The 8,179-nt window shown below is 46.5% G+C and overlaps 1 long non-coding RNA gene across 3 annotated transcripts; it reads right to left on the bottom strand.

The window, feature by feature from the left end:
* Positions 1 to 3,617: 3,617 nt before the first annotated feature.
* Positions 3,618 to 7,588, bottom strand: LOC135288277 (uncharacterized). 3 transcript variants are annotated; one of them, XR_010351474.1, is made up of 4 exons: positions 7,477 to 7,588; positions 7,149 to 7,302; positions 4,954 to 5,110; positions 3,618 to 4,334 (listed from the first exon to the last, which is right to left on the bottom strand). It is a non-coding gene; the product is annotated as an uncharacterized LOC135288277 (long non-coding RNA). The 3 variants fall into 3 exon arrangements; XR_010351477.1 differs by lacking the exons at positions 7,149 to 7,302; positions 7,477 to 7,588 and adding an exon at positions 5,756 to 5,991; XR_010351484.1 differs by lacking the exons at positions 7,149 to 7,302; positions 7,477 to 7,588 and adding an exon at positions 5,731 to 5,758.
* Positions 7,589 to 8,179: the final 591 nt, after the last annotated feature.

Here is an 8,179-nt window from a genome sequence, read left to right as displayed (position 1 = left end):
TTGATTCTTCTCACTGTTGCTTTCCAGTTCTCCCTGCGCCAGTGCCGCCCGGCTGGGGAGAAGTTCAACGCGGCTGATTTCCGCCGGCTCACTGACACATAAATAGTTTTTCTATTTTTTTTTTCTTCTTTCTCTAAAGTAATTTTTGGCAGTGGCCGGCCTGGGCCCGTGGGGCCACTTGCAGCTCAGGCGCTCCAGGGCGGGCAGAGGCGGCGCTCCGCGCCCAGCGGGACAGACAGACACCGCGGAGGAGCGCGGCCGCGGCCGGCAGCGGGATGGGAGCAAGCGCCCCCCGCCCGGGCTGAACTCCCGGAGTCGCTATTTTCGGAAGGAGAGATTCAGGTTGGTGTGGGTCCACCTCGGCTTTTACGAGCTGGGGGAAGCGCGATGGCCGCTGTCCCGGGATGAGGGCTGCCTTCACGGTGCGCACGGGATGTCTTCCCGGGCCCTCCTTACAGCCAGAGGGGGGCAGAAAGAAAGAGACAAAAGCCGGCAGGACATAAAAATACCCCAAACACCGCAAACCCTACAAAGCAAAGACAAAAAGGGAGAAAAAAAATTACAGATACTCCCCGCCCTTTTTCACTCGCACTTTGCGGTCCAACACGATTCAATTACTTTTGGGAGGCCGGTGCCGGAGAAGGGGAGGTGCTGTGTCTCGGATGTTAGTGGAGAGGTTTTTCCTCTGTTGATTTGGGGGTTTGTGTCTTGTTTTTATGCCCTGTTGTGGGGGACACGGGTCCCCGAGCAGAGCAGTCTCAACCCTGCGGCCAGTGGATCCGGGAGAAGTATTCTGATGAGCGGCTTGGGATGTTGCAAAGGAGAGAAAAGAAAGGAAAAAGAGAAGAAATCCATATGTGACCGCCTTGTCCACTGCGCTGTCTCCCAGCTATTCAGTCTGAGTCTGAGTTTTTTCCAAGCCCGTTTCCCACAGGACAGAAGCTCACCGAGCGCAACAGGTCACTTCAGCTGCTCCCGGGACCTCATGAAACCAAGTGCCCCTTCCCTGTTCTTCCTCCTCCGGCTCCCCGCGTCGCGACTTTGCTCTGGGATACGCTTTGAAGGGACATGCGGGACGTCCCGCTTGGACAAGACGCGGAGCGGTCGCCCCTGCGCAGCCTCTGCAGAGGAGCAGGAGGAGAAGGATGAGGATGCTGTGTCCCTGAGTCACGGCTCTGTGGTACCTTTCCGCGCGTCTCTGCCATTGCCCCTCACACCCCACACCCCCTTCTGAGACCCCCCTTTGCCCCCGGCCCGGTGTGTGAATCCCGAGTGTTGTTAGGAGGCTGATCAGTTTGGAAATCAGCAAATAAATACTTAAAAATGCATACAAATAGCAACTTTTTTCAATGCCAAATGACGATGTGGGAGAGGTGTTTGAGTGAAATTTTTTGGAAGCGAGTTGAAAAGTTTTTTGGAGGGGGCAGAAAAGAGAAGTTTTTTCCAAGGAGCACGTGGGTCTCACCTGCTTCTTTAATATTTATTTGCCAAACTAACTGCACTAAACCAACTAAACAAGCAAAACCGGCAAGTGATCAGGAGTAAATACTGAGCACACACTGCGGTGCCAGTGCAATCCAGCTACCGACGACTGGCCGGTGTTTGCATGAGCAGCCACCTGGTACAAATTCCCATACTCTGGACCTCGTAGGGAAAGGTAACAGGTACATTCTGCTTCACCAGACACCTTTCTCAACCTAGGCCCTTAGGGGCTAGCTGCTGTCATTGCCACGTCCAGAAAACGAGCTCCGAAAAAGATTATCCCTATGAGTAAAGCATCGGTGGGGCAAAACTCCGGGCTTCGTCTTTTTTTTGGATTCCCCAGGGAGTAGTTGCATGGTCTCAAGTACAAATGTGGTGAGGGTTTTTTTTTTTTTTCCTTCCCCTTGCAAAGCACAATAAATTCGTGCTAGAGATACCAAGCACTTTTGTCTTTAGAAAAATAAATCCATCCACTATATGCAGGTCAAGACCTGGTTATTAATTCATTCCAACTTGGATGCTTTCTTCTGTTGTACATTTCATTTTCTAAACAGACAAAACCCACTCGGTTTTAAGAAAAACATTGCATTTGCAGCTTGGATATAAAATCGGAGTATTTTCTGGGCAATTCTGGCTGCTCACGTGTCCTTCAAAAAGCTTTTGCATTTGAAACACAGGCAACTATTTTGCCAACAACCTCAAACCTCATAGCTGCAGTAGACTGCAGTTTTACAGACCATGACACCCCTAAATAATTGCAAATAAGTTCTATGTTACATTTATTTTCAATTTTTCGTCAATAACATTGTCAGATGAAATCCAGAAAAGGGATATGCTGTCTAAGGTCCTTCAACACGTTGTGTTTGATGAACGAGATATTACTAATTATAAATATTCTAGGAAGGGCTGCTTTTCTCTAGGCAAAGCTTCACTGCCTTTGCTACCCCCTTGCTCTAAAATCCACTGATGCAACTGCACATATCCTGAGTACAAAACACAGTTACACTCCAGCATTAAGTCTCCACATGGGGAGTTTTGCTTGGATTAAGATTTCGAAACTGAGCCCATAATAAGATATGCTATAAAACCTCAAACAACCCTCCTCCCCCAGGGATATTTATCTTACACATTTAATTGCCCAGTAAAATAAATTCTGTATGTGTACACTTATATGGGAAGGATTTTGATCTGGTAATTTCAGTGTATCTTCTGATCTGCAGCAGCTTAGAATGACATCCTTGAAAACTGTGGAGAAGCAGAAACTGTGCCCTGCTAAATAATGCCTATTCAGCTGCTAAATATTTACACATAGGCAGGAATGAGCTTTCCTTGTAATGCTATCTCTTAACTCTATATTAGCATTCAAGAAGAAAAACAAATGCAAGTCATTTAAGCACAGGCCAAATCCCTGCTTCTGCTAAAGCAAATAACAGAGCTCCACTGACTTGCATGGAGCAGAATGGGGCTCCTTCATGTTACCTCCATGTCATATTAGCACTGTCATTTTTGTAATGACTTCCCTCTTACAGCACTCACTGCTGTATAATAAGCTTCAACAAACCCTCGAGAAGTGCAGTGTTATTAGTTTATCTGCTTTACAGATAAGTAAACTGATGCAAGGGGAAGATAAGGAATTTCCCCAAGGTCTTGCAGCTGGTTTGCTTGAGATCAAGGAAAGGAAAGGAAACCAAGAACAGGGATGGAACTAACCACCAGAACATGTCCCATAGCCAGGAAAGCTATATGAAGAGGAGGCGCAGGCAACTGGAAACTCCATAAAACAGGCCATTTCCAGTCTGATAGCTCACTACTCTTTGGTGGCTAAGCTTGGGCACTCATGTTTGAAACTCTCAGCTTCTCCAATGACACTTTGGTGTTGCATTCATCCTGGCATGGCATGATATAATGGAAGTGGAATTTCATTTTCAGTGCATTGAATAAAACATCCTAATAAGACATGTTTAGAAAACAAAGCCTGGTATTTCCCACAGCAGAGTTTTAATAAAATCTACTTTGATATTTCTATGCTAACATTGGAACTGCTGTCTGCAAGGCATATATTTTAAAGTGTCAGATAATTACAATAAGACATATTACTGGAAAATGACTGTTGGAGGCTTTGACGTCCAAAAAAAAATTATTCTGCACAAAAAAACTTTTTTTTTTTTAACAAGAAACTTCCAGAGCTCTAGTCTTTAATTTAGCCTGGCTTGTATGCAGCTGCAATACATTTAGCCTTTAACATTAGTTCTAGCCATTGTCCTAGGACATGTCTACACCCCACGACACTTTATGGTATTAAAAGAATTGCTGTGTGGATACAGCAACTTGTCATTAAGATATATCACTCAGTGGAGAGCAAGACAAAACAAAACCAGTGAACAACATGGCTTTTTTTTTTCCATGGCAGCTTATGCTATGGTTATAGTTTGCTCGGCTCAGCTGGGTTTGTGTGGTGTTTCATACCAAAATGTCCTGCCTGCCTGACAACTATGGAGTAAAACCTGTGGAGGTGAGTGAAAGAGCAGGCTGTGCACTGGATAATCTGGTGTAATCGTTCTGTGTAGCCATTGAAGGGATACCAACCCGCTACATGTACAATCTGATTGCAGCCAGGGGCTGATGAAACAGCTCTTGCGCCAGCCTCCTCCCTCTGTCAAAGGGAAACGAGGGCGCGGCTGGAGGTTATGGCTGAGGAGCACCCACGGTACAGCTCTCCTGCGGATTTTCACCTCGCTCTCCACTCCAGCAGCTGCAGGCACCACCACGCCAGGTTCAGCTCATGGGGACAAACTGACCAGACAGAGGTTTAGACCATCATCTTCACACCCAGGAACACAAACACTTGGACCCTGGACAAACAAACTTTTTATTCTCTGAGGCGTGGTATTACTATACTGGTACAATGGCAGTTTTCCAAATCCATCTGAGAACTTTGTCCAGAACAAATCTGAGGCCATGCTTGCAAGTGCCGTGCCAGAAGGACGAAGAGATGCTCCAGCCTCCCACGGGAATCAGACCCCCACCCCACACTTGGGCACATCCCATGTCTCCCCAGGACTGCCCTTGGGAGAGGCACAGCAGCCACGCAGCCTGTTCGCACGGCGCAGTGTGAGCGATTGCGAAGCCCCGGTGCGTTTGCAAGTGAAATCAGCCTGGAGCCCAAGAGCTGCTCCCTTAGCGCTGCTCTCTCCGGAGCCAAGTGCAGCCCTCCGACCGCACCGGCTGAGGAGCTGCCAGAGAAGCGATACAGGAAAAACGCTAAAGCTTGGGTTTCTTTTCCTAAGACTTTGGCGCCCCTCTGTGTCTTCTTTTTGGGAAATTCAGCTGAAGAACAACCCCAAGGTTTTCTACCTTTAACCCAGCACCAGAAACACTCTACTGGAAACTAGGAGAGCCCTGCCAGGACAGCCTGGATAATGCTACCCAGGGCCTGACTCTAATTTGAGCCGTGCCATTTCCACTCCTTACCTCTCCTTCTTTACATGCTGGAATTGCCTTCTTTGGCAACTTTATCCGAAGTGACTAATGTCCTTAGAACACCACTTCCTGGAGTCAAGATATTTATCATATCCTTTTCTTCATCCCTTTATCCCCCAGTATGTCTGAGGTCCAGACTGGAAAGAGCCTTAAAGACAACAGGTTAAAAAGAAAGTATATGATGTTTCTTAAACTATCAAAGTGTCACATTTACAAACTAGGTGGACAATACATGCAAAATATTGTCTATATCTCTGCATCAGGGTTGCACTACAATCAATTTTTGTTCAAAGGTGAGGGCAGGGGTAGAAGAAATTTGACACAAAAATTTAGCAAAATCCTAAGATTAACTGTAATTTTTTTTTTTCCTGTGAGGTAGTTGCCATTATTTACTCATTCCATATCTTCAAAATAACTGTGACACAGAGGAATGAAGTGAGTGGCCTAAGGGTACAGGGATGTGGCAGGCAGCTGGACATAAAGGAAGGAAATCCAGCCAGCCTGAGTTCTGGCAAGATTTACTTTGTTGGAGGTCCTGGTACAAATGGGCTCTGGAGAAATGAGTCTCATAAGTCTCTGTCCCCTTTCCTGACTTCCAGCTGTCAGTCCTTATTTCAAAACAAGTAAGAGATGGGCATGTCTGAGGGGTGTGGTGTTTATTTGGGGCTATTTAGAAAACACACAGACACACACTCTGCAAAGTGTCACTGGAAAAAATATGGCATGCAAACACAGGCAGGCTATCACTTGCCCCAGAGTCGGTATCACCTGCTTCACACCCAGCCTCGCTAACCTGGAAAAGGCCCTCCCTTCCTGACACCCGTGCCTGCCTTTAGACAGATGGCCCCAGCTGTAGGCAATGTAGATGTAGGCCTACCCTGCCTATATTTATGGGTGGGTGGTTACCCTGCCTTCCTTTCCCACCTGGAGAGCTTATTACTCCTTTCACCAGCTCTTCCACTGTAGCCTTCCTTGTCAGAGGTAAATCTGCTCCCTAAGGCAACCACACCAGGGGAAATTATCCCAAAAGACTTCTCCCACCTGCTTTCCCCACCCCCCACCCCGTTTCTTTTTTTGTTTTTACCCTTCCTTCATGCAGTATCAAGTTGCCCTGCCAAAGTTTTTGGTAATGCACACTGCTGAATTCAGGTAGCCAGCCTAAAAATAACCCTGACGGAAAAAATGAGGTGTTGCTTAATTCAGAGGACTTGTCCTGTGTTAGGACTTAGGTCATGTACCTTGATGCCTGCTCCCCTGCTGGATATTGGTATGCCTTATCTGGTCTTGCATGCTGTGGGCTGAATTTCAAAACCTATGAACAAGCTGCTCTTTAATCTTCTTTTAGACCCACTAAGGAACCTGAGCTTTACTAACAGTCTAGTCCTTATGCGGAACCTTCCCAAGAGTAAAAGCCTTTCCCCATGTTCTGGGAATCCTGCTCCTGGCAACACAACCAGTGGGGTGATACTCCTTTGCTTGCCTCAATTTTCTGCTCTCCCCTCACAGAGATATGTTGTGCTTCTTTATTTTGCAAAGCCGGCAGCATTGGTCACAAAAGCTACTGGGTGAGTGTGAGGTCAAACTCATCCTGGGATTGTATGAAATTTATTTCCAGTGCAGGAAAAGAGTTTCTATGTTTTCCCCCTATGACAGGGCCCACTGACTAAATAGGGACTATATCCCACTATCCCACAGCACAAACACTGCTCCTAAGGGCAGTAAGCCCCAAATGCCTGCACTAATGGGCAACAGCTAATGTGTTGGTTTGACCAGGTTTACAGGCTGTTGATTGTGCATAAGAATTTAGAGCACGAACAAAAAATCGTCCCATAAATGGGCTGGCTGCATTTTAAACTAAATTATCCCCACAGTGAATGGCCTCCTCTACTGTATTACAGCATGGCTGAGCCTGCTCTGGGCATTGAAAGGGATCCATGTGGCTGGTTAAGAGCAACGTTATTAAGATTATTATTGGGGGCTGGACCAGCCCCAATAGGAATGCAATTATTCAGGACCTTTGAGCTACAATTATTGTGTGACAGAAGAAACCTAAGTATGATGGCAGAGAGTATTTGGGCCCTTATGGCTAAGTAACTCACGAGCAGACAAGGCTTAGGGCTCTGACAGACAGGTTGTGGTGAAGCTTGCTGTACTGGTTGAAGATGTTTCCATCTCCAGCCACTCACTCCAATAAAAAAGCTGGCAATCGGTTCCTCTTGGTAGGATCTCAGCACCTCAGGCTGTGGTTTCACACCACGGAGAGTTCAATGACAATAGCAGCCTTAAGGGATTCACACCCTCTTCCTCAGACTCTTGACAACTTTTTGCCGACCTGCTGGACTGATTCAGTTTGTTACAGGAAAAGAAAAAGGAAAAAGAAAGAGGGAAGGATTACTGTTCCCTTCAAATTTAAGCAGACCAAGGCCTGAAACTACTTACACTCTGCTCCAATCTCTCCAGTCAGCTGAAGGCATAGGATGGGAACAGTCACCAATTTGGAAAACAGGGCCTTACCTTAAACTGTTGCCGAGGATATTTTTTTCCTGCCTCCCTTTCATTCCTGTGCCCGGTTTGCTTGCAGCCTCGCTCTGTAAGGACGGGAGCGCCAGTCCTTGCAGGCAATCTCTCCTGGCTGGACCGTGCCCTGCAAGCAAGGAGACAGAAGGCATGTATGACATTGGAATGGGAGCAGCGTGGACAGCAGTGTTTGGTACAGCACGAAATTTTACTGATGTTTTCCTCTCCGGGTTCGTCCCAGCCGGTTTGCACGCGGCAGGAAAAAACTACCCCCTTGCAATGGGTGGCTACCTACAATTTATTGGAACAGAGCTGTTGCTAAACACATGGAGTAGCGATGTATTAACACATTGTAAAAGGCTGTTTGATCACCATGGGATTCCAGATGAGCTAACAACAGAAAATAAGCCGTGATTCACAAATGACTCATTTCAGCATTTCTCTTTGATGCAGCAGTTCAAGCAAGCCCTGTCTATGCACATTCAAATGAGTTCACTGAATAGTCATTGAGCCCAGCCATGCCGTGCTTGCAAAGTCTTTTTTTTTTTTTTTTTTTTTACAAAGTGTAAGTAGTGTTTTTAAGTATAAAAATTGGGCAATTTCTAGCAAGCCGCGCCAATGCATGACTCCAGTCACTCCTGCCGACAGCCCCTTCCGACGCTTAAAAACTCATCAACAAATATTGGTTTTCCGTGATTCG

Source organism: Passer domesticus, chromosome 1, assembly GCF_036417665.1.
Source record: "Passer domesticus isolate bPasDom1 chromosome 1, bPasDom1.hap1, whole genome shotgun sequence".
Classification (NCBI taxonomy): domain Eukaryota; kingdom Metazoa; phylum Chordata; class Aves; order Passeriformes; family Passeridae; genus Passer; species Passer domesticus.
Note: the sequence above shows the minus strand (reverse complement) of the source record. Positions and strands in the feature narration are given on the sequence as shown.